Below are 26,587 nucleotides of genomic sequence, written 5' to 3' on the forward strand. Positions count from 1 at the left end.
TCATTTACATATCATACATTCAATAGTGCAATCACATCAAGAAGAGTAGTGCAATCAACCACAATCAGTTTTAGGACATTATCTTCACTCTTGTACTCATCATTATTAGCTCCCTTTTTTCCCCAGCCTCCTCTGCCATACCCCCAAGGAACCATTAATCTAGGTACAGTCTCTATAAGTTTACCTACCCTGGATTTCTTATACAGAAAACCACTTAAAAACAAAACAACTAACAACAGTAACAATGTAAAACAAAAACCTCAATAGAAAAGAAAGCACACAAAAAAGAAAACACAAAATATTAAAAGCAAGAACAAATTTTAAATGTATCAAAGGGGAAATCAAATGGTAAGGTGTTAAGTTGTAACTTCACTGCATCTGCAACCACCCATTTCCCAATACAATCTGCATGATAACAAGGCCATTTACATCCCTGGATGGTCAGAGGGAATGCACCAGAGGCTGAATCCGCATGCATTTCCCCCGCTGCACCTCTTTTTAAAAACTGAAACAACTTTGAAATGGATGAAAAGGGAGATCAACCCCTCCATGGTTTCTCTCCGCTCCCGCGAGTAACTTGGCTCCAGGGGCTCTGCCCGCCCGCCGCCCGCCCCCCGCCGCCCGGGACCGCACCTGTGCAGGCCAGGACGCCTCTCCCCCCTCCGCCTCCCCCCCCCCCCCCCCCCCCCGCCGCGGAAAGTTAAGTTTGAAGAGGGGGGAAGAGGGAAACATGGAGAGAAGGATCCACCTGGAGCAGAGGAACCGGACGCCGGCGGCTGTTCAAGAACTTGTCCTGGACAACTGCAAATCAAATGACGGAAAGCTTGAGGGTTTAACAGCTGAATTTGTGAACTTGGAGTTCCTCAGCTTAATAAATGTAGGCTTGATTTCAGTTTCAAGTTTCCCCAAACTACCGAAATTGAAAAAGCTTGAGCTCAGTGACAATAGAATCTTCGGTGGTCTGGACATGTTAGCTGAGAAACTTCCAAATTTCACACATCTAAACTTAAGTGGGAATAAGCTGAAAGACATCAGCACCTTGGAACCTTTGAAAAAATTGGAATGTCTGATAAGTCTGGATCTGTTTAACTGTGAGGTCACCAACCTGAATGATTACCGAGAGAGCGTCTTTAAGCTCTTGCCCCAGCTGACTTACCTGGATGGCTACGACCTCGAAGACCAGGAAGCCCCTGACTCCGATGTTGAGGTGGACGGTGTAGATGAGGAGGAGGAGGAGGAAGAAGGAGAAGATGAGGAGGATGAGGATGGTGAGGAGTATTTTGATGAAGAACAGGATGAAGACGAAGGTGTAGAAGGGGAAGACGATGAAGATGAAGTCAGTGGGGGAGGAGGAAGGGTTTGGCCAAGATGGAGAAGTTGATGTAGATGAAGAAGATGAGGAGGAAGAGGAAGAGGAGGAGGACAGCAGGAAAGGTGAGAAGCGGAAGAGAGAAACCGATGACGAAGGAGAAGACGATTAAGACCCCAACTAGCCTGCAGAAAAAGAACTGTTCAGGATTGGTCGGACTGCTCCTAAGGATTTGGTAGCTGTTTAAGTTTAAAAAGTAGCTGTGATTCAGAACCCCAGGACACCTGCCCACCCAAAGAGCCAAAGAATAGTTCCTGAGACATTCCACCTTCCTCTCTAGTCCCGCTTGGAAATCCACCACCAAGCCTGGGGACCTCACCCACCACAATTGTAAACGTTGTTAGGTGTCCGTGTGAGACTCCGCTGTAGCCCGGGCAGCTGTGACCAGTGAGTCTGAACCACTCATGGCTGCCAGTTACACTGAGATTATAACCACATTTTTACTTTCTGTACAACAAAGAAGCTTTGTAAATAAAATCTTAACATTTTGGGTCTGTTAAATAAAAAGAAAAAAAAAGGGAGATCAAAAAATAAATATTACATGTTAACCTAACTGCATCTGCAACAGTTGATTTCACAATGCTCTCTCTCTGGTAACAAAGCTGTTCACATCCCTCGACTACGATCAAGGGAATTCAATGGACGCTGAATCCCTGATGGACTCGGGAAATGGATTGGGGCTTCCACTGTCGTCCAGAGCCTTCTACTAAAGAGGTGTTCACAATTTAAGCTCTGATACTACTCCCAATTTCAGATTTGGATTTTATTATTTACAATCTTTGGATCACACCGACTGGTGTGCTTCTTCCATGTGGACTTAATGCCACACTTAAATGGCTGCTTGTTTGAAGGAAAACCTTTAAGACCCCAGATGTTCTTCCTCCTTATAGCCAGGCACCAACCATTTCTTCACCACACCTTGCTGTAGCACCTATGCATCCAGTCATTTCTTCATGAGGGTGAGCATCATCAGGGTCCTGCCATATGAAATAAATGTTCTTAAATTCAGGCTAGAATGAGTGAAAGCCCAGAATCTATTCATATATCTATGATTTATATATGTCTCTCATTCACCTTAGAGACACCATTGTCATTTCATGTTAGAAAACATTATCGGCGACCGTGGAAAGATGGCATCTACTTAAGACTCACCTGCCCGGAGCTCCTGCTGCCAGAGCAGAAAATTGGGAGGTAAGGTGAAGGAGTCTGAAAGGTGCAGGCCTGAAATTAGAACTAGAGTACTAGGATTTGATCCAACCCCATTTTTCTGTGAATTCCACTCACAAAGCAAACCAAGAGCTCACTTAATCACTCTAGGTTCAGAGTCCTGGGCTTGCAGGCTCCAGCTGAAGAGTTTTGCAGCAAGTAGTGATTTCCCCAGACTGAGGCCCTAAAGGGTACATAATCCCAGACAAGAGAAACACCCCATCCCAGAGCTCTCCATGCTGTTAGCTGCCTTGAGCCTAGGAAGTGGGGTTGGCCAGTAGCCATAATTTGGAGTAGAAGAAAAAGGAGGAATTTACCTGAGCCAGGTTACGGTGTGGCAGAAAATACGCGTATGGTCATAGTCCAGGGGGCGAATTCAGATCCAGTTGGTCGAGAAAAAAATAACTTTCCTGATAAGCTGGACCTCCCCCTCTGGGGGGTCATCATGGCAGCCCCCAAATAAGGATACCTTATATGATAATATAAAAAGAGAGAGAAAATATATATTCTTGGTAAAAACTGAAAATCCCGGGCTCATTGCTCAGTTCCAAAGAATCACTTAGAAGGAATCCCTTAACATAGTCAGCATAAGAAGGGAGCCCATGCTAAGGAAGGCCAGAAATTAGCTACAGTGCCTGCAGGTTTTTAGCATAACAAAGACCCTCGGAGAGTGCAGCCTTGAGGAGTGGAGTGTGGAGAATCTTACCATGGACTTCTTCCCATCTCAGCGGCGCGAGGGGGCTGCTAGGCTCGCACGCTTGGCGTAGCTCTGAGCAAAATGAAGGACCGCCTAGCAGAGCTTCTGGATTACTCCAGGCACTGTGACCAGCAGTTCCCGATGAGGACAACATTGACGCCCCCCACGAGGACATCGTCTTCGAGACGGACCACATCCTGGAGGCCTTGTACCCAGACATCCACGAGCTTCAGGTGGAGAACCAGCAGCTGATGGCCGACGTGAAGCGCCTGGGGAAGCAGAACGCCCGCTTCCTCAAGTCCATGCGGCGCCTGAGCAGCATCAAACGCGACACCAACTCCATCGCCAAGGACATCAAGGCGCGGGGCGAAGCCATCCACCGCAAGCTGCGCGCCATGAAGGCGCTCAGCTAGAAGGCTAAGGCCGAGCACAGCGAGCACTTGGCGGTGGCGCGCATCGCGCGCTCCCATTACAGCGCGATCACGCGCACCTTCCAGAGCGTCATGCACGACTACAACCAGGCCGAGATGAAGCAGCGCGCCAACTGCAAGATCCGCATCCAGCGCCAGCTCGAGATCATGGGCAAGGACGTCTCTGGCGACCAGATCGAAGACATGTTCGAGCAGGACAGTGGGACGTGGTCTCCGAGAACCTGCCGGCCGAAGTGAAGGGCGCGTGCGCCGCGCTCAAGGAGATCGAGACCCGCCACCGCGAGCTGCTGCGCCTGGAGAGCCACATCCGCGACGTGCAGGAGCTCTTCCTGCAGATGGCCGTGCTGGTGGAGGAGCAGGCCGACACGCTGAACGTCATCGAGCACAACGTGCTGCAGACCCTCAACTACACCGGCGAGGCCAAGGCGCAGGTGCGCAAGGCCGTGGAGTACACGGAGAAGAACCCCTGCCGGACCATCTGCTGCTTCGGCTGCCCCTGCCTCAACTAGGAGCAAGCCCGAGGCCCCAGCGGGAAAGGCCACCCAAGGCGGGCCTCCCGGGTGGCCTCGGAGCTCAGTCTTTCAAGAGAGAAATCGAAGGTTCCAGATTGCAGCCCAAGAGTGTCTGCACCGAGGCTGACACAGTCGATGTTTCTTTCACTCAAAAGCTCACTGCCTTCAAGGCAATCCTGACGCATCCCGGCCCTAGTGGACCCAGGAGACCTGCCTGCCGTGGGTTTCCGAGACCGGGTTTCCGAGACCTCACTCATGGGGCTAGAAAGCCTGGTCCCCGGGAGAAACCGCAGCGCAGCTAGTAGTTTAAACTGCGGGCCCTGAGCGTAGCAGTCCCACAGGACCAAGCTGCCCGGGGCTCTTTGGCATGAACAAAACCTACTGAGATGATGTAGGGTGACCACACACCCTGTATGCTTGCCCTCAGAACCAAATAACGAAGTGGCTGACGGTGGGCAAGGCGTGTGCCCTGATCTCAGGAAAACTCAGGCGGAAGTCAGTTCAGCATCCCCTAATAGTTGTGAACTCACTGGCAAAACTTAAAGATTTGTGTGCCTTGCCTGAGCGCGTCCTTAAGATCGCTGGGTGGTGCAGTTCATGCAGTGGGCTGCTGACCCGCACTGAGAGGTTTTGAACCCATCCAGAAAGACCTTGGAAGAACGACGGCGATCCACTTCTGAAAAGTGAGCCATTGAAAGCCCACGGAGCCCAGTTCTCTTCTGGCACGAGGTGTGCCAGAGGATGCCGGGATCAGAAGCCAGCATGTGGCTACCGACTTGGTTTGGGTGTTTACAGCTGGTGGTGCTGTCCGGTCAGATGGCACTGGTAACCCAGGTTGGCCAGGCAAACCCGCAGCTTCTCCTCTGGAGAAAGAGGAAATTGCTTGCTGCCGTAAAGGTGCATGGTCTTGTGGACCCTATAAAAGGTTTTTAAGATTTGGAATTCACTGGGTGGCGGTGGGTTTTGGGGGATTGGGGTTCTATTCCACTTTTGTGAAATTGACCTGGGGAAAAACTGAATCCCCTTCATGCTTTTGTTTTATGTGATTTCTAGCCTAGAAGTACCTCTGTTCTTCTTACTCCCTCCCCTCTCCAGTCCCACTAAACCTGCACAATGCCCTCACCTCTCCTCTAAGACTACCTTCCACCAGTACAGGTTTTGGAATTTTTATCCAAATATTTTTAAGCACTGAGTATTGAGCAAGCACTCAATTGAAGTATATACCAATCACATTATATATATTTTTTTCACTGATAAAATAATTTAAATTTTACCTTTTTACTTATATATGCGCACATATATGGAAGTGTATAATACTAATATTCACCAATGTGAGTACATTAAAACTAGTTTATTTTTGTTAAGTATGACATAACCAGAGAGATGGATACTTTTGGTTACTGGTGTTGATTTCCTTGTTTTGAGTTCCTCGTGCTCCAGGTTTTGCATCTCTCCAGCCCAGCTGGGATTAAGAGTTGATTGTGAGCAGTTCCATGCTGGTTACTGCATAAAGACAGATGTTGAAGGCTGAAAGACATAAGGAACAAGAAAATAAAGTCATGCTCCTGGAAGTACTGCTTTTGCTTTACTGTTGACCATTCATGTCTTAAAATGGAGTAATTTAAAATAAAAGAATCCTGGTTTTCAAAAAAAAAAAAAAAAAAACAAAGACTCTCTAGAGCAACCCTAAGTTTCTAACTGAGCACAGACCCAGGGGCCAGAGCCAGGGAGCCAATTTAATTTAATTCTATTCTAGCTGGCCAGGGGGAGGGGGGGAATTAATCATAATAAAATTCAATTTTTTATAAAAATCCTCTGAGCTAGTAGGCCACCAGCAGTCTAGATAGGACAATATGTCCAGCTTCCCTCTCAGTGATTCTACACACAGCTAGGGAGGTCCTGCCTGTCCTGGGACCCTACACAGGGCTGAGAGAACACCCGCCTCCCACTGCCACTGTAGTGCTACATAAAACACAAGGCAGGTATAACAGTGAACTCCAGTGCTCAATACCGCAATGGGAACTGATGCCTGGCCCCTGTTGTGATCTTGCCTTCGAGGGTAATCCCACCCAGCATCTATGGAACCCTACATCAAGTGGCCACACCACCCCGCTACCTTGAGGCAGAGTTGGAACTCCTCCAGCCACACAGTCAAGCGATCAAATCTCAGTTATCTCCTTACCACTCTATTTCTTCTTTTTTGATTCTCCCATCCTTCTAGCTTGCCCACCACAGTCGGTCTGAAGAGCCTCAGTTTTGGTTTATTTTTCTCTCTCTTTTTTCTCCTTTTCCCCTCTACTTCCTCTTCTCTCCCTCTCTTTCCTATCCTACGCCACTGCTGACTCCCAGGACACTAACCACCACCTAGGGCAATTCAACACAAATAGCAAGGGGAACTCCAGCCTGCCCTCTGTGGGAGGGCTGCACACCACACAAGGCAGCTGTGACAGCCCTCTACAGCTCTCCGTGCTGCTGAGGAAACCTCCATCAGACTTCTAAGGTGATCTCGCCAACTAGGGCAATTCCACCCAGCACCACCGGGTCCCTGAATTAAAAGGGCACACCAACCTGCCACCTTGAGGCAGGGTTTAAACCCCTCTGGCCCCACATACAGGCAATCAGGATCAGCTATCTCTTTATTCTTTATTTTACTTCTCTCTTTCTTCTCTCATGACCATCACAGCCAATGTTAGTGAGCACAGTTGTGTGTTTCCCCTTCTTTCTCTTTCTTTCTTCTCTCTCTTTGTTCTCTTCTCTCAGTCTGCTTTTCTGTTTCTCTCCTCTCGCTCTTTCCTTCCACATGCCACAGCGGGTTTCCAGACCCCGACCCTTTGACTAGGGCAAATCCACCCACCCAGTGGGGAGAGCTGCACCCTTCCCCCTGGGACAGTGCTGCACACTGCACAAAGCAGTGCCGCTCACAGCACGGCACGGAGCTCAGCTATCTCCTTTTCTATTTTTTTCTCTCTCCTTCACATTTTTTCTTTTGTACTTTTTTTCTTTCTTTTTCTTCTTTCACTTTTTCTTCTTCTCTACTCTTCTATCTCTTCTCTTTCCTGATGTACCGAAGTTCATATTCCCATGGAATTGATCCCAAATTAAGAACTACTGGACAAAAGGGCATATGTGGTTTGGGGGTGTTTTGAAATCATTTTATTGGGGGGCTCTTAAACTCTTATCGCAATCCATACATCCATCCATTATGTCGAGCACATTTGTACATGTGTTGCCATCATCATTCTCAAAACATTTGCGTTCTACTTGAGCCCTTGAAATCAGCTCCTCATTTCATCACCCTCTCTTCCCCTACCCTCCCTCCCTCACTAACTCATGTTTTTTAATAGCTGCTTCCTGATTGCTTTCCCAAATAAGTCTCGAATTACTATTTCCACAAGTATGTTCGTCAATTCCCTCTCCTGTGTCTCAGAAGTAACTGGTGCTTGTAGCCTAAAATCAGGCTGAGAGGCATGGTGCGACATCCCACTGTTACTAGAAACTCACTTGTCTCTAATTGTCAGTGAGCGTGGCCCCCTCTCCTGCTGCCCATTTGGATTTGCTCTTTTTATTGGATGCTTAGTCAAGCTTGTCGTCCTTTTTACTAACGGATTTTTAATTTATTTTCCTGTTCATTTATGACAGCTTGATATACTGAAATATGTGAGCCTTATCTACCTTTGAATCATATTTTTCTATCGACTTTTTTCTTCCTCCATCTGGATAAATGCTTTAATATATTTATTCAAATATATCTATACTTATTTGTAAAGATTATAACAATTAAATTTGAGTCATTTATTAAATAATTTATCCTCTGGCCCTGAAACATCAGCTGTGTGAACTTACTAAATTTATCTTCACATATTTTATAACATTGTTGCCTTTCACCTTTTTTCTTCTTTTAATATTTTCTGGAGCTTATTATTAGAATAAAGAATAAAGCTGGTTTTTAAATTCAGCTAATATTCTACCAGATTATCATGTTCTGTTTTTAATTTCAGCAGACATATTTTTATCCCCTCACCCTCATTTTGCCATGTGTACATTCATATCATCAAGTAAGATAATTTTCAAAAACAAATCCTATTTCTTTCCTTTCTACTCCCTCCTCTTCCTCTTGGCTTTCCTTTGCCTTCTCTTTTGTTTTTGACTTATTTCAACTACCACAGTCATAGAGATAATAGCAAATAACAATGGTTAATAGCATGTGGTAGGAAGTATCCTAGCTGAAGCTTGATTTTAATCAAAAATTCACTTATGTTTCTGCTAATTTAGGTAAGAATTGTTGTGTTTTTTGGAAAGTCACGTACATTATATGTGGGTCATTTCCTTTGCATTTTCATTTTATTTTGATTTTTTCTTAAGAACAGCTGAATAGTATCAAATTATGTAAATAGCTATTAATGGAATTGTTTGTATTTCAGTCTCTGGATATAATGAATTACATTGATAGATTTCATTTTACCATCTTGGGACAAATTTAATTGGAAAATTTTAAGTACTATTTTGCCATCTTGCTTTTTGCAATAAGACAAATTTTAATTGAACTTTTCCTTAATAATCACAAATTTCAATGTTATAATATTCCTCATTTTAAATAAACTTATTTTGAAATTTCAAAGTAATTATAGATTGGTATACAGTTATAAGAAATAATATGGAGAGATCTTTTGAAAGTCTTACTTAGTTTCCCTTAATACTAACAATTTGTAAAATTATAGTGTACTATTGAGGTTGGGATATTGACATTGCGACAGTCAAGGTACAGAATATTTCCATCACCTCTAGGATCTCTCATGGTATTCATTCATGGCATTCCCAATTTATGTTCCATCTCCACCCACTCATTAACCTTTAACAAAAGCACTGTAAAATTTTACTAATTATTTCAAACAGAATTAACTTGTTTCATACAAACTCTTCCAGAAACTAGATGAGGATTTTATGAATCCAGTGTGACAAAACAGAAGGCAATATATAAAAATGAAAATTACAAACAAAATAGTTCCTATGGATGTAAAGGAAGATGCTTGAATAAAATATTATTAACTAAAATTCAGTAATATTTAAAAAGAATTATGAAAAATTTCTCAAAATTTTTATTAAATTTAAAAAATCCATTGACTTTACTTTATGGGTGGCTATTTGGTTCAATGCTTGAAAACCACTTAGTGTAAGCAACCATATCAATAGATTAAATAAGAAAAATCATCTGATCCTACAAATCCATGTAAAAATATACATTTATATGATTCTTATGAAAAACCATTTGCTCTGTAAGCTTTCACCCAAATTGAAATATAAAGTTTTTTAAAGAAACATATTACAAAGTTTTTACATGTTTATGTTTACATATTACAACATATTGCATATCTGCTGATATCATATTATATTGTTTGCTGATAATGACAGAGACTTGAGCCATTTACTGGTGAAGATCAAAGACAATAGCTTCAATATGCATCGCACCTCAAAACAAAACAGAAATCCTCACATCAGGACCAATCGGCAACATCATGACCAGCAGAAAAAAATACTGAAGTTATCAAGAATTCCATTTTCCTTGGCTCCACAATCAACATCGATTGAAGTAGCATATTCCATTGGGCAAATCTGCTCCGAAAGGCCTCTTAGTTGTTCTTCTTGTTAGATTCCATTGAGCAGGTTCAACCTACAGCAATACTATGTACAATGGAATGAAGCACTGCACAGCCTTGTGCCAGCCTCACAATTGTTCCTATGCTTGAACTCAATGTCGTAGCCACTGTGTCAATCCATCTCCTGGAGGAATTTCCTCTATGTCGTTGTCCCTTTACTTTACCAAACATGATGTACTTCTCCAGGGACTGGTCTCTCCTGACAGCAAGTCCAGAGTATGTAGGATGAAGTTTCACCATTGTTGCCTCTAGGGAACGCTCTAGCATTACTTCTTCTAATAGAGATGGGTTGTCCTGTTAGCATTCCATGGTACTTTCAATATCCTTCTCCCGTACCACATTTTAAATATGTTTGTTTGTTCTATTGATACTCAATGTAACTCCCACCAAACAATCTTTCCTTGCATGGGACTGGTAAGAAAGTGGTAGTAGATACTGATAGAATTTGCCTCCAGTAATTTTGTACAAGATTCCCTGCAAGGCCATCTGAGAAGCAAGGGAGCATAATCTCATCACAGGCAAGAGTCAGGAGTCAAGCATATCTTTGGCATCCATATCTGGCTTAACCTTTCAGATTTTGGACTGAACAACACCCACTACCGCATGAATCCTTTCCTCAAAATTTCACAAATTTCGGTGGGCACTGCAGCATTTTGTAGAACCCAGAAACACGAAGAAATTTACTCAAGAGAAGAAGGATGGAATATGGAGCTGCTTGGCATCATGGAAGAGATGGACATTTGGGGCATCATCAATCCCCAACTCCCTGGGACTAGTCTAGCATTCTTCTAAAAGATATTTTTACCACATACTTTACACACGGTTTCTGTATCTAACAAGTTCTCCTTGCCTCCATTGCTATCACGCTAATCAAGGCCAATGGGATGGTGAGGTTATATCAACCTGTGTGGAAATAGAGGTAGAAGTCCAATCTCTTAGGCCACAGCCTGATGATGCCTCCTGGTCGGTGTGGCTTCATTAAAAGCTAAACACTGGAAACTTTCTTTCTTGTGCTTCTTTGCTTTCCTGCTTCTTTGAACTCTGCTCATTTTTATCCTCCTTATTTTTGCCTCTTCGGTGTCTAGATCACTAGCAGTAGGTGCTCGATAACTACTGATTAAAAGCTTACCATGCACCAATGCTCAGTGCTCGGTGCATGCTGCACATCTCACGAATCCTTCCTAATAACCTGAATTTCTTAGAAAAAAACTACAGTTATAAAAAATGAATATATAATTATAATATTCTTTTCCCAGGAAGCTAAGTTATGGATAGAATTTTCTCAATTTAAGTTTTCATCCATCATTGTTTAAAATTCATTTGTCCTGCTACCATTAGACCTCTTAATATGCTTATGGATTCTCTTTGCCATTATTTAAAAAGTAAATGATGTGTCTATCAATATTCTAATTTCATATATCCTTATTTCATGGTATTGCGAAATAGCCACAGGCAGACTTTCTACTAGTGGAAGCTGTGTGAGAACTGATTTATACTATGTATTTTATCAAAATGTTCTTAGGAAATGGATAGCAGCACCTTTATTTCGCAGTTGAGAAAGCTGAGTGTTCAAAGCACAGATAACAGGAGCAGCCAGTAAGATGAACAGATAGATATGAACAAGCAAAAGGGACTCCATTTGTGACTATATGTAGGTTTGACAGATAATATCCTCTGTCTACAAACATATTTGTATGTGCTGCAAATATGACGAGGTTTAAGCAGAGGCAATATGGGGAAAGGCATGTAAACTCCTCCCCACTCCCCCTACCAAAGACATGATGTAGGTGAGCTAGGATCGCACAGCTATGCTTGTAGGGCTCTCAATCAAACCCAGAACCATCGATCACAGGGCGAAAAGAAAGAGCAATGAGGTGTCAGAAATAAACTTTTCCAAGTCAGCATCAAGTCTTGCTTCTGAAGACCAGTGGTATAAACTAAATCTTTCCGTTACCACAATGTCATAGCTTATCTCCATCTGAAATACAATGTTTATGCATGAGTTTAGTCACCACTTAAGCTTTTAAAATAGACGTAAAAGATAATTATACCCTGTAATTTAGAAGCTGACTATAAATATATCCTTACGTGAGCTAAAAGGACAAGTTCTCTGCTGGATCTTTCCTGCTTGGAAACCATTTTCCATTGCAAGATAATGATATTCTTGTAGGACAAAAAGGACACTTTCCTGTCATCCAGCAGGAAGTTACTATACTGAAAATAAAACAACAGACAGATATTACATTCTGACCTAGAGGGGCTCTGTTGGACACGGCAGAACTTGCTCATGACGTTTACAAGGCTCGAAATAGTCAAGGAAGCCGATTGCCACACCTTTCTTCCAAAGAGCAGCTGGTCAGTTCAAACTGCTGACCTTTCAACTGATAAATTAAGGTTCCTCATTATCATAATATATATGCCTAGGAAGCTCTCCTTCAAAAAAACTTAGTTACATGTTTCCTTTGGTAATAACAAATATATTTATTGAATACTGGCTTCCACATGAAACATCAAAACAGAAATTATACACAGTAGCTGCACTAAAAAAATGGTAGATTGAGCCCAGCAGGCCGTTTCACTCGAGAAAAATGTAGCAGTCTGCTTCTATAAAAATTCACAGCCTAGGAAACCCTGGGAGGTGGGCATATTTGGTCTCTATAGGTCAGAATCCAATTGACAGACCTGAGTTAGTTACCAAAAAAAATTGGTCAATATTCAATCATTTTTGGGAAAAGATATAATTATAAACCAAAAGTACTAAAGGAAGAAGTACAGATTGCACTAAAAGCATTGGTAAAATGCAAACCTCCAAATATTGATATAATACCAATTGAGATCTTTCAAAAAGCTGATGCAACTCTAGAAATTTGGAAGACAGTCTTCTGGCCGACCTATTAGGAAATGCATCCATGTTTGTACCTATTTAACAACAAGGTGATCCAACAGAATGCAGAAATTATCGAGCAAGATCACTAATATAACATGCAACCAAAATTATGCTAAGGGAAATGTAAACGTGGTGAAAGCAGTGCATCAACAAGGAACTGTGGAGAAGTAAAGCCAAATTCACAAAAGACGTTGAGTGGGAAATACTATCATGATGTCAGACAAAGCCCGCCAGAAAACAAAGAACATCCGAAAGAAGTCTGTTTCATTTACTACTCCCAGGTTTTGGATCTCTGGAGCCTAACAAATTATAGGCAGCACTGGCAAGATCAGGGGTTCCTGGGTACTGCATGCTCATACTATGGAACCTGACATGGACCAAGAGGGAGTTGTTGGAAAAGAACAAGGGGAGACTACCTAGTTTAAGACCAGGAAGATTGTGTGGGGAGGCTGCATGCTTTCACCACACTTATTTCATCTGGATGCTGAGCGAACAATCTGAGAAATTGAAATATGTAATGCAGAATGTGATATCAAGATGTGAGGAAGACTCATTTAAAAGAGGCTTGATGAAGGCAAAAGCAATTTGAAACACTGATGGAGATGGAAGATTATAGCCACCCATATGGACTGGACTTCAACAGAAAGACACCAACATACAGAAGAACCAGTAAGAAACAGATTGACATATAGAGTCAAGCTCAGCAAGCAAACTCTTACCACTTTGATTAACTACCTCTTTTAGATTGTGGAGATCATTGTAAGGATTAAAAAGAGGACCTGATGTAAAGGGCTTAAGTGGAGAGCAAATGCTTTGAGAATGATTGGGGCAGGGAATGTGCGGATGTGCTTTATACAATTGATGTGTGTATATGTATGGATTGTGATAAGAGTTGTATGAGCCCCTAATAAAATGTAAAAAAAAAGAAAAGAAAAGAATTAACTCTTCCCTTCTACTAATGAAAACAAAATAGTTGCTCACTAAATAGTTTTTCATACGCTGATTTCTCTTCCACTCCACTCCCAGATCTATGAGGGCAGTGACGAACTATATTAACTCTTAAGGGCCTTGCTTTTAGTTGTTGATTTCAGGTGAAAACCCTGCGTGGATCTCCCCAGACATACTATTTCCACTCTGAATACAGAGTGAAGAGCAATTGCAGTCCATAAGTTCAAGTATTCGTGGCTTGGGTAAAAATTCTAAAACTATCAGTGTGGTTTCAGCAGCAAAATTGTATTATTTCAGCAAATCTGATACACACACACAGTGAAACCAAATGCATTACCATTAGGTTGCTTCAACACTGTAGGAAACCACAGAACTGATTCGTAAAACAGCCTAGGCTGTAAATCTTTATGGAAGCAGACAGCTACATCTTTTTTGAAAGAGAAGCTGTTATTTTCCAACAGTTATTGATAGTGTCCCACATAATTCTTAGCCTTTCTTCTGGCCTATTTTTGTTGATTGTTCCTCTCGTAGATTGGAGCCGAGAGATTTGTCTTCATGCTGATTGATTCAACTTTCTATTTTTAAAATTCTATATTGCTCTATTCTTTTAAAGTGTTGTATAAGTCTGTTATTTTTTAAAACATTTTATTAGGGGCTCATACAACTCTTATCACAGTCCATACATATACATACATCAATTGTATAAAGCACCTCTGTACATTCTTTTCCCTAATCATTTTCTCTTTTTTTTCTCGAATCTGTTATTTTTTTTTAATCTTCTGGATTAAACACTATCAGTTAGTGGCAGAGCACCTAACCCCTATACCATCAGGACTTCCTATGTCTGATGTAGACTTTAATGATTCTCCTAAAGATTGATACTCCATAGTCATCCCATATACTAATTAGTAAAATGCATCCCAATATAATTTTGCATTCTCTGAAACCTAACGCCCACTTTATTGTCTGCAGTGGTTTCTCTTAATACTATATTCCACAGAAATGATTCCCAGGAGGTGGGAAATCATCTACCTTCCTCATAGTTGCCTACCACAAACCCAAACCATTGTGTTGATCTAAAGAGAAGATGTGCTCTAAGACCCTGTGCCGTGCTCCCTCAGTCTTCTTAAGTTTTTCTCTCTCTTTAGACAGAGCATGAATGGTTAGTAGTCAAAACAAGCACAAGTACATTCACTATACCCTTTGTTTTCATTTATTTTATTTTTAAGAAAATATGTATTATAATTTTCCAACAGTTAGTTGATTTGCCTTATTATCTTCTTACATGGAACTTCTGCCATATTTCAGGTTTAATGTGTGAAAATTCAAAAGTCACATAAATGTGTTCAAGTCTAAGAGATTTTTGTTTCTAAGTAGTTAGAAAATACTTCAGTCATTAAAAATAATTTTAGACTGACCACCAGGGCAAGATGAGCAACTGAATGCACACATAGGGGAGCCCCATCTGCAACAAGTAGGGGAGTATCAGCATGATGGAGAAGCTAGGTAGACAGTGATCTCAGAAAAGGGCTTGAAAGTTCAGTGAATCAAAGCTGCAGGAATACAGAAGACACTTAGGGCTCACTCAAGATGATTGGCAGCTGTCACCAGTCACTGGCCAACCAACCCAGAGTCACATCCTATCCAGGCCCAGTAAAATAATTCAAAGGAATGATGTTTGGGTACTTTCAACAGATGGAGAAAGATGTCAAGGAAACAATGGAAATAGAAAACAATGGGAACAATAGAAAAACCACTAGAAATTTTACAAGAAAAGTAGAAATTATACAGCAATCCAGAAGATTAAAAAAATAACAGAATTCTACAACACTTTAAAAGAATAGAGCAGTAGAAGTTTAAAAATAGAAAGTGTTGAATCAATCAGCATGAAGACAAATCTCTCGGCTCCAATCTATGAGAGGATCAACAAAAATAGGTCTGAGGAAATCCTAAGGATTATGTAGGACAGTATCAAGAGAATAGTGTCCAATTTTTGTCTCATTGAAGTTCCAGAATAGAAAGAAACCAAAAAAACCCACAGAGAAAGTAGTACAAGAAATCCTGAGGGAGTGGGGGGCGGATCTCTGACACAATGAAAGAGGAGAAAACTTATTTCTGACTTCTCTATTCTGTACCATTGGTCTATGTACATATCATTGTACCAGTATCAGACTGTTTTACCTACTATGGCTGTGTAAGAAGCACTTGATAATCCTGATTACCCCTGTTAGTATTTTTTGTAATGCTAGCAGTGGTTACACGTTTGGTTGTTAACCACAAGGTCAGCAGTTAGAAACCACCAGCCACTCCACAAGAAAAAAGAGGAGGCTTTCTAATCCCATACAGAAACCCACAGAAGTTTATTTCTATTCTATTGGGTTGCCATGAGTCATAATCAACTTAATGACAATGTGTTTGGTTTGGGGTGTTATGGTCAAATTAATTTAGTTTTCCCTTGTTTGTACATATTCTTATTTCTCCCGCATATTTGAGGGATAGTTTTTCTGGCCAGAAATTCTTGTCAGATGTTATTTGTTTGCTATTTGTTTTTCTTTCAGTGTTTCATAAATGACATTCCTTTATTTTCTTGCCTGCATGGTTTCTGCTAACAACAACAACAAAATCCAAATTTATTCTTATTGGTTTTCCTTTGCAGGTGACTCTTCTTCATTTTTCCCCACTTGCTCTCAAGAGTCTCTTCTTATTCTTGATGTTGGAAAACTGGACAATGATGTGTTGCAATGTTTTCCTTTTGGGACCTTCCTGAATACTGTTTTTCTCCTTTTTTGTTGTCACAGAATGTAAGTATACACTCATTTCAAGTGCATATAGAACATTCTCTAGACCATATGTTGAAGCACAAATAGACCATATGTTAAGACGCATTTTCGCTTCTTGACTGCCGCCATCATGCATCACATGCATGCTCCCGGGTGAGTGCTGGGCTCTGGGCTGTCCCAGTCGGCTCTGCCCTACCGTCGCAGCGTCCCCACCTGGCTGAAGTTGAGGTCCGACGATGTGAAGGAGCAGGTCTACAAATTAGCCAAGAAGGGCCTGACACCTTCCCAGATCGGTGTGATCCTAAGAGATTCACATGGCGTCGCACAAGTGCGATTTGTGACAGACAATAAAATCCTGAGGATCCTGAAGTCCAAAGGACTTGCTCCCGATCTGCCTGAGGATCTCTATCATTTGATTACGAAGGCTGTCGCCGTTCAGAAGCATCTGGAGAGGAAGAGAAAGGATAAGGACGCCAAATTCCGGCTGATTTTGATTGACAGTCGAATTCACCGATTGGCTCGATACTACAAAACTAAGAAAGTCCTCCCTCCTAATTGGAAATATGAATCATTTACAGCCTCTGCCCTGGTTGCATAAATGTGTTTGTATGTGAGCAATAAAATCACTGTTTAACTACCAAAAAAGACACAAAGCAAAACTTCATAAATTTTAACATATTTAGATTTTGCAATAAATATTCTCAGCCCATAATCCTATAAAATTAGAAACCAACTATAAACTTACTACAACAAAATGTTCAGGACCAGATAGGTTCACCAGGGAATTCTGTCAAGCATTCATAGAAGAGTTGACGCCAATTCTACAAAAAATTTCTAGAACGTACAAAAGGGCAGTAAACTCCCAAACTTATTTTATGAAGAGAACATAACTCTAATATCAAGAAACAAAACAAAATTCATTGGCATAGAGTCTTTTCCAACTCATGGCCACGCAATAGGTCAAGGTGGGTCAGCCACTAAGGGATTCCGAGACTCTCCATCTTTCCAAGAATACAAAGACTCCTCTTGTTTTCTGAGCAGCCACCAGGTGCTTCAGACTGCTAACCTTGTGGTTAGCAGCCCAACATATAATGACCATACCACCAGGGACCACAGATACCAAAACTAGGCAAATATATTGGCAAGACAGAAAATATAGACCAATAGCCCTCACGCACATAGTTGCAAAAATTCTCAACAAAATACTGGTCAATAGGGGGCAAAAAAGTGATCGCCCTTAACATCCTTGTTATTCAATTCTGTGCTAAAAGTCTTAGCCAGAACAATTAGACAACAACAAGAAATGAAAGGAGCCCAGATTGGTAAAGAAGAAGTGAAACTTGCACTTTTTGAAGAGAATATGATTTTATACATAGAAAACCCCAACGACTTGGCAGAAAATTATTGGAAACTATCACTAGATTCAGCATTGTGTCAGGATACAAGATTACAAGATATAAAAATCAATTCGATTTGTGTATGCTAATGAAGGGACTTCTGAGAAGGAGATCAAGAAAACAATCCCATTTACAATAGCCACACAAAATGAAATCCTTGGGAACTCATAAACATCTCCGGTATTTCTAACTTTGACACTATGAATGTATTGATATTTTAAAAGGAAGTAAATTTTTTGTTAAATTTGTGCCAAGGTTTTCCGTTTTGAATGAAAACCTCATGGATGTTTATTTTAGTCTAGGTACAGTATTCCGGACATGCACATGCACATTTACCAACATCACATGCGGCCCAACAATAAAGTTGCTAAAATGGTCTCCACTTTCTTTACCAAATGCAATACATCATTAAATTTTTGACTGCAGCTTCTATGGACATTAACTGTGAATCCAACCAAACAGAAAGTCCTTGAAAATTTCAAGCTTCTCTCCATTTTTCACGATGTCTTTTATTGGTCTAATTGATTTTTCTTTGTTTGTTATTTTTATGTTGAAGTGTAATTTATACTAAACTATAAATGTAAATTATAAGTAAGTGCCTAAAGTCCTCCTTGCCTTCAGCAAACAAGGTTATGCCATCTGCATATCAGAGTTGTTAATGGTCTTCCTCCAATCCTGTTACAGCACTGCAGTCTTCATATAGTGTCGCTTCTTAAATTACTTGCTCAGTTTACAGATTAAAAAAGGTTACAACCCTAACACACAGCCCTCCTAACTTTAAGTCACAAAGAATTCTCTTGTTCTGTTCCAACAGTAACCTCTTGACCTATGTACAGGCTCTGTGTGATCAAAATGAAGTGTTCTTGAAGTCTTATTCTTTCAGGACTGTCCAAAATTTGTTGTGATTTACTGTATATACTCGAATGTAAGCCAACCCGAATATCAGCAGAGGCACCTAATTTTACTACAAAAACTGCATTAAAAATGTGCTGAATGTATGGCTTGTGATAAGAGTTGTATGCGCCCCTAATAAAACGTTTTTTTAAATGTGCTGAAAACTCAGCTTATACTTGAGTATATGCAGTATACAGTCAAATGCTATTCGTACCCAATAAAACACAGGTAAATATATTTCTGGTATTCTCTGTTTTCAGCCAAAATCCATCTGACATCATCAATAATATTTCAAGTTCTACAACCTCTTCTGACTCTAGTTTGAATTTCTGACAGGGTCTTATCAATATGCAGTTGTGACAGCATTAATCATATTTGGCAAAAGTTTAATTGTGTGTGATATCAATGGCTAGTTTGGTAATTTCTACATTTTTTAGGATCACCTCTCTTTAGAAATGGCACAAGTATGGATTTATTCCAGTCAATTGACCATGCAGCTCTCTTGTCATAAGCCAGGGAGCACTACTACTATTGCATCTCAATTGATATTCCACCAATTCCTGGAGACTTGTTTTTTCCAAGATCTTGCTGTAACTTGGATTCCTTCATCCAGTGTTATTGGTTTATGATCATATGTACTTCCTGATATGGTTGAATGTTGACTGAAGTTTTTCAGTAAAGTAACTGTATTTCTTCCATCTCATTTATATGCTTTTATGCTAGCCAGGATTCTCTAGAGAAACAAAGCCAGGACACTTATGATTAGATAGATAGATAGATAGATAGATAGATAGATAGATAGATAGATAGATAGATAGAGATAGAGAGATAGAGAGATAGATAGATACAGCACAAAGGACTATAACAGTTAATTAGTCCACACAGCAGTACAGAGGGCTCAGTTCAACTCACTTCCATGGAACAGTTAATATACTGGAAGTCCTTCAACTCACAAGGGCTGCTGGGTCCAAGGTCAAGGAAGCAGACAACTGAGTCTTCTTCAGGGCAGTGCAGGCAAATCAGCCAAAGGCAGCAAACAGCAGGGTGGGTCACCAATAGTCAGTCAGATGACAGGATCCTACAATTCCTATCTCAAGCGATATATACACCAGCAGTGTGGAGAAACAGATCTCAAAGGAACCTCAAGCTCTAGTGACAGGGTCCATGGGTTGGGTGTCCCACAGGTAGTGTAGCTGGCAAGTTGAAGCAAAGAACTAACTAAGGCAGCCACACACAGGTCCACTCACCAGATAGCAAGGCAGAGAGAGGCTGAGCTCACCAAGCCATTTACCTCTTTGTCCTCGGATCAAACTGTGATTTTATTAATCCCACATGTTCTTATTGGCCAGATTGGCACAGTAAACCTACCTATCACAAACAGAGTTCTGGCATCTTAAATTCAAAGTTATACAAATGACCACAGCCTGGAATTGAAGGGATTTTTTATTTGTTTTCCCATGTTTTATAATGGGATTGTGGGGTGTCCAGGTATCAAGACTGTGGCACACTATACCCCATGGAAGGGTACCGGATTAGTGGAGTGATTTGGGGGCAGATTGGAATTGAATTCTCCCCTGGCTGCACTCCTGTTCCACTCCCTCTCTATCCTGCATAGCACTGTCAGTTGTGCACTTGGGGACTGCATTCAGCCACTGATAAATATCCTAGCAGCTCTTCAATTGCTAATTGCTACAAATGATTATCTAATTATCTATCATTACCCAGGCTGGCAGACTTGGAGCTTGGGAGAGGGGGAATAGGGGTGGCCGATGTAGTCACTCCATTCCTGGACTGTGGGAGCAGGGAGGAGATCAGAGAGGGGAACTCGGTTGTGGGGTCTTGTGATTAGTTCTCGGTGCTCCCCATGAGCCTGGGATTATTACCGCTTTTAGACAGCAGCCTGGGGACATTATTGTTAGCTGCAGGTCTGGCGTTTGGGGCACAGCATGGAGTGGTAGATGCCATCCTGCTGGACCTGGAAAGGGGTTAGTGGACCCCGTGGACAGACACAGTGAGCTTAGATGGTTTCCGTGAGTTCTTGAGTTGCTTCATGGGTGGAAATCATACGTGGAGGTCTAAACCAGCCCCCAGTACACTGAATCTATTTTTAACACCAAACCTGCCAATCTTGGCCTCCTTACCTCTTTATTTTCTGGTCTAGCAACAGGAGAATCAGACGGATGATTCCACCTGGATGCCATCTTGACTCCCTGTCCCATTTTTAGGTTCTTTTTACAAAACTGTTATCCTCATTCCTCCCCATGGATACCAAATGTAGTTGGCATATATTCTGTCATATACAAAGGGATTTTTAAAAGTTCGTGAAAAACATTCCATTATATTTTTATTCCATTTTCCCACAAACTTTCTGAAGCTGTTTCTTGTCTTGGGGGTCCTGGCGGTGTATTGGTTATGCATGGGGCAGTGATCCCAAAAGGTTAGCAGTTAGAAACCACCAGCTGCTCCAAGGGAGAAAGATGGGAGTTTCTACTCCCTGACGAATCACAGTCATTAAAACTCACGGGGACAGTTCAACCTTGTCCTATAGAGTAGCCACGACTAGGCACAGCATCGACTTGATGGCAGGGAGTTTGGCTTTGGGTTTTCATATGGTGGAGTCTTATTTATATATGCCCATGTATATAAATAATAGCTAGGGGTCATTTGTGTGCTTAAAATTTTTATGTTAATGCTGACACACTGTACTTAACATGTTGCAGCCAATATCTTCACTGAACATTTTTTTCTAAAAATTACTCATATAAATCTAGTAAATTTATTCATTTTATTGAAGTAGAAATTTTACATACAGCAAAATGTGCAATTTGATAATTTGGTGAATTTACACATCCTTGTAACTACCATCACAATAAAGATTTAGAATATTTTTATTACTCCAGAAGTCCTCTCCTGACCACTTAATCAATTCTTGATTTTTTTAATTCATGGGTGTGGAGTGGTGGGTAGTCCTGGAAATCTTTATGCATCTTTTCATAGGATATTCTGAATCACTACCAGGGAAAATAATTACTGTTTTAATTTTTACCTAGAACAGGCCATAAATATATAAATTAACAGCAACAGGGGTTCAATTGATATATGTGGGGATAATTTGCATTTTAGGAAAGAATCCATCTGAGATATTCCTAAACAGTAGTTGTGATGCTATTTGAGCATTGACAGGTCAACGTGAATACTTTGTTGTTGTTCATTGCCATGAAGTCTTTCTCAACTCATGGCATCCCATGGGTACAAAGCAAATTTACTCCAGAGGATTGACAGAGCTGTGACCTTTCCAAAGTCTACCATCAAGATTAATTTTCCAGGTTATAATGGATGAATTTGAGTCAACAATCTTTCAGCTAGGTGTTGAATGTTTAACCATGTTTGCTATGTAGGCACTCAGCATAAATACAGCTTCTCACAAATTATTTTTAGTAGGCTGGCCATGAGATCTCAAAGAAGAACTTTGGTGGCCTACCTGGAATCAAAATCAGTTCTTCATTGAGACCTCATGGAAATCTCTAGGCATTTAAGAAATTTATAAATCAAAGAGTATATGAATATCACAATTATACTTCCTCCCTCTTTTAAGAGATTATATATCTATTTTCTAAGAATAATAGTAACATTTCCCTAAGAACTATGTATCTTCTCTGAATGGATGATATAAAAATTTATGACATTTTCTTTGTCCTTCTCTTGAAAGCCAGAAATCGTAGACCCAAACTTAATGCTCAACTTTAGTAAATATATAGAACTCTATGACGTGCATATTTATACTCCCTCTTTCCCGTCCTTCACTATTTCATATTTCCCTCCATTCAGGCTTTTACATACTGATTTTTTCTTTAATTAGATGAATTATTTCTGAGTTCTGTTTCATAAGTACAAAATATTTTTTATTCTTGATCCAAAAAACGGACTGGTTATCGTCACAATTCTTCCTTAATCTTAAAAACAACTAAGCAGAGATGAATTTTACAACCATACATGTAACCATCACCTTCAGAATTATTCTAAGTTCTATTTCTTTTTTACAAATCTGGAGTCAGTTGTGAACATCTTATTTGTTTACACACAAGAGGCTAGGGAATGAGGTGATAATTAATTACTGTCCTTCAAGTCACCTTTAGATGCGTTGTGCATCATAAAGTCCCTGCATAATACTTGTAATCACAGAAACACTGATTTTTGCTATATTTCCCATTTTCATTTCCTATAGCTCTTATTTTTTATTAAAATGTGTTAATATTTTCACTTATATTTGATTCAAAAGAATCCCAGTGAATTTTCTGAGTAATTATGCTTCTATTAAATTCAATAAACTTTCTCCAAAAGTTTCTCCCAAAAAGGGCTTAAGTGGAGAGCAAATGCTTTGAAAATGATTAGGGCAAAACATGTACAGATGTGCTTAATACAATTGATGTATGTATGGATTGTGATAAGAGTTGTATGAGTCCCTAATAGAAGATTAATTTAAAAAATTTTTTTTAATCTGTCTAGGACAAGAGTATCTCTCAGAGTCTCCACAAGAGAGCATACCACCTGTACTTACAATGAAACTTCAGAGTGACAGGGTATGATTTAATGCTTACCATATAGAAGATAAAACTTGTGAAATGTAGCCTTGACTTGGCAGTGACTAGATCAGCAGTTCTCAACCTGTGGGTCGCAACCCTTTTGGGAGTTGAATGACCCTTTCACAGGGGTCGCCCAATTCATAACAGAAGCAAAATTACAGTGATAAAGGAGCAACAAAAATAATTTTATGGTTGGGGTTCTCCACAACATGAGGAACTGTATTAAAGGGCCGTGACATTAGGACAGTTGAGAACCACTCGACTAGATGGTCCTAGGCTTCCTAAGGGCTTAAACTGTAGTGTTTTCCCTTTTTCTTGAACCTTATCTTCAGAAAAACTGAAATGACAGTAGGTCATTTAAGAGTGTCAACAGACATACCTGTCACACCACCTGTGTGATAAACAGCTATGAAGATTGAGACTATTTACTGAAGGCTGTTGTGGGAGCTGATATCTTTTGATACCCAATCATGTCATGTATCTAGACTAGACCCTGCTCCTTAGTTTTTAAAACTCATGATGCCAAACCAAAATATCACACCAAATAAGTCAGAACATCTGGAAATAGAACCTAGACATTGAATACCAAACTCCAGGTAATCTATTAAGCCGTTAAATTTGACATCTAACTTCATATAATATTAATAATGATACTACTCAAATTAAATAGAATTTGAAAGAAAAAGATATCCTTACATAATAAAATAATTCAGTCAATCTGCATTTAATTTAGTAGTTCACTCTTGGTAATACAGATCCTTTTTTTCTTCATTCTGTCTCCTTGTCCTGAAACTAACAATATAACCTGTGTTAATATTTCTATTTTAATCTGAATGTGATTTTATAAAATACTTTATTGTTAATATATTCAGTATTCAATTCAAGGAATGTCATAGTTTAATTTCAAATTTAAAGAGCTATTCCAGAGTCAAATCAAAAGTAAAGAAGGACCACAGACACTAACTAAAAAGCAAAATGTCCTTATAGAATAGTTAGAGAAGAACCCTGCTAAGAAAAATATATGTTTCATTCAGAATAGAAGCATAGTAAGTAAAGTTTTGAGAGGAGCTTTTTTTTTAAAAAAAGAAAGAAACAGCAATTTGGGTTTCATCATGAAAAGTGATTTTTAGAGAGAAAAAGAGAAAAACAATGTTATCTCATTTTACCTGTCATAGTTTTTAAAGCAAGAAGTAAATAATATTTCCATATTTGTGTCTATTCATTCTTCTGAAATCTGATTTATTTGTGAAATAAGCTAGAAGACATTGAATGTTAAACACACATGGGTCAAAACTATTCCAGTTCATATATGCATAGGTTTACAAAAAAAAACTTGCTTACACACGTCTCTGTGCTAAGTGAATGGTGATAGGAAAATGTTCTCAGTTATTCATGTGTCTTAATCTCATTAGGGTGCTTGCTCCCTAAATAAAAGTCCAATAAAAAAACTGTGGTCTCTGATGCAAAGGGCTTAAGTGGAGAGCAAATGCTTTGAAAATGATTATAAAATGTAAATAAAAATAAAAACAATGATAAAAAAAACTGTGGTCTCCCAGGGACAATCTTGTGCACCAGTTCAATTCAAGGCAAAGAGGTTAGTCTAGAATGTTATGGTGATTTGGGATTCCAAGATGATAATATTGATAGATTGTCTTGAAAGACACAAGATGATAGCAGGGACATATTATACAGAAGTTTCAAGAATATTGAAATCTGAAATCTGAATTGGTAGTGAAAATACAAAGAACTTGTGCCGAGGAATTTTTCCCAACACTGCACCTCCTCATTTTCCAAAAGAAGTGAAGGCTTTATGAGAATTTTCTTTGGAAACTTTCCCTCGTTCATTCTATAGCCCAGGTCTTAATCTCTCAGACTTCTTTCTGTTTGCAATCACAAAGGACAGTGAAAAGGAACATGATTTTGGGTCCCTCCATGGTATAAAAACTGCCACTTAGACGTTGTATAATTTGAAAGGTGCAGAACTATTAGGGTGTGCTAGTCTGGGTACTTTAGAGAAACAAATCTACAGCAACTCATGTACAAGAGAGAGTTTTATGTAAAGATTCAGTGCGCATCAAGAAAACATCCCAACCCAATGCTGCCCAAGCCCACAAGTCCAACATTAACCCATATGTCCATCACCAACCCACAAAGTCCTCCTCCAGCTCACAAAACAGAGGCAATTATGCTGACTGCACGAGGAAAGTTGAATCAGTGAATGTATAAGCATCTCAGCGCTGGTGGAGTTCTCCACACAGCTGCTCCATCACCCAGGGCTGCATCGGGGTAGGTCCATATGGCTTCTCCTCAGGGATGTCTTGCAGGAAGTCAGCCTTTCCAGCTGAAACAGGGAATTGTCTAAGGCAGCTGCACCCTGGTGCAACCATCACAAAGCAAGAGACCCGAGTACTCGAAAGGCGAAGCTCAGCGAGCCATTTATCCCTCCACCCTTCAATTAACCCCACATGTGTTTATCAGCCAGGTTGGCACAATAAACTAACTTATGGGGAATGCATTAGAAATAATGGAAACATCCCTACACACATGTATAGAGCTGGATCAAGGAGATGTCCAGAAAAAAATAGCATAATTTTTTCATATTTTGTTTAATATAGATTTCTGTCATTTTGTAGCAATACGTTTTTTACTTACTTTCATGTATGTGTGTATGTGTGTCTGTCTGTGTCTATTCTAGGAGGCTTCAAAAAAGTTCATGGAAAAGCTCACTTTTTAAAAAATTCCATTTTCCACTTTTAAAAGTTTCATGGGTCTTCAAGAAATGTGTGTGTTTGTGTGTGTGTGTGTGTGTGTATTTCTTGAAGACCAAGGAATTAGAAATAGATTTTAATTTAGATTGTGTCCATTTTATTTTCTAAAGAGGTTATTTGGTAAATTCAGTCGGTATATAAAGAAATAAAACTTAGGTTTACCACTTTTTTATTTAAAATATCTCAGAATTTTGCAGAAAAAAAATCTGTTGCCATGAATGAATCTCAATTTATAAACATATTGCTCAAAACTTTTTCGAGGTTTACAAATATGTCTTGAAGGATTAAATTGGTTGTATCTCTTTTATTTTTGGTATTAATACATATATCAAATCATTACATAATTCAATCAGGTCAAGCAAAATTATACATTTTCTACCACAATCAGTTTCCAAACATTTTTTTCTCTGCGGACCCCTTGATGTCATCACTCCTGCCCCCACCTCTGTGCCTCCCTCCCA

The 26,587-nt window shown here is 40.1% G+C and overlaps 3 pseudogenes; all 3 read left to right on the forward strand.

Annotated features, from left to right (window-relative positions):
• The first annotated feature begins 674 nt into the window (after positions 1–674).
• LOC142443243 (acidic leucine-rich nuclear phosphoprotein 32 family member D-like) lies at positions 675–1,822 on the forward strand (annotated as a pseudogene).
• A 1,531-nt stretch (positions 1,823–3,353) lies between these two features.
• Positions 3,354–4,333, forward strand: LOC142443244 (syntaxin-11-like; annotated as a pseudogene).
• A 12,281-nt stretch (positions 4,334–16,614) lies between these two features.
• Positions 16,615–17,082, forward strand: LOC142443245 (small ribosomal subunit protein uS15 pseudogene; annotated as a pseudogene).
• Positions 17,083–26,587: the final 9,505 nt, after the last annotated feature.

The sequence above is a fragment of the Tenrec ecaudatus genome, chromosome 3, assembly GCF_050624435.1.
Source record: "Tenrec ecaudatus isolate mTenEca1 chromosome 3, mTenEca1.hap1, whole genome shotgun sequence".
Classification (NCBI taxonomy): domain Eukaryota; kingdom Metazoa; phylum Chordata; class Mammalia; order Afrosoricida; family Tenrecidae; genus Tenrec; species Tenrec ecaudatus.